The sequence below is a fragment of the Micropterus dolomieu genome, linkage group LG02 (assembly GCF_021292245.1).
Source record: "Micropterus dolomieu isolate WLL.071019.BEF.003 ecotype Adirondacks linkage group LG02, ASM2129224v1, whole genome shotgun sequence".
NCBI classification, from domain to species: domain Eukaryota; kingdom Metazoa; phylum Chordata; class Actinopteri; order Centrarchiformes; family Centrarchidae; genus Micropterus; species Micropterus dolomieu.
The window spans coordinates 21,333,035-21,333,828 of NC_060151.1; positions in this window are offsets into that span (position 1 = coordinate 21,333,035).

A 794-nucleotide genomic window follows, 5' to 3' on the forward strand; every position below is an offset into this window, starting at 1 on the left:
GCCCTCATTTCAGCCTCTGTCTGAAACGAGCTGTAGATGCTCCTGTCTCTTTTGTCTAAATTTAACCAGGGCCATTGAAAAAGCTTATTAGGTTACAGCTGTTATTTTTTTCCCGTAAGTACGTTTTGTTTTAAGCCTGTTTTTTGCTAGCCAAAATTAGCCTCCCGGTTAAAATCACAGTTAACGTGAATTACTGATGCACCTAGTTAACCAAGCTAGTTAGTGCCACCATCTTGTCCAAATATGGCCACATCCTGTGCTTGGTTTCACAAACTCAACATGGCAACAGCCAAACTGCCAAACTTGAGGCTTCAAAACGGCGGTCATGGTCACTATGTCCACTTCTTTTATACAGTCTATTGTATAGACAGACTGAGCATAGCAGTTGCTGAAAGATGGGTGAATGCGGAAGTCTCTTAAACCTTCATTCTTTCTAATGGCCAGCTGGGGGCAACTCCACTGGTTGTAAAAAAGAAATCATAGAAATAATAATGACCCTACTTCTCAGCTGATTTATTACCTCACTAACTTTACCTGTGCTTCGGCTTATCTGTCTCTCGTGGTGAATGTGCATTCTATATGTGCAATATACACTGCTCAAAAAAATAAAGGGAACACTAAAATAACACATCCTAGATCTGAATGGATGAAATAATCTCATTAAATACTCCTTTCTTTACATAGTTGAATGTGCTGACAACAAAATCACACACAAATTATCAATGGAAATCAAATTTATCAACCCATGGAGGTCTGGATTTGGAGTCACACTCAAAATCAAAGTGGAAAACCAC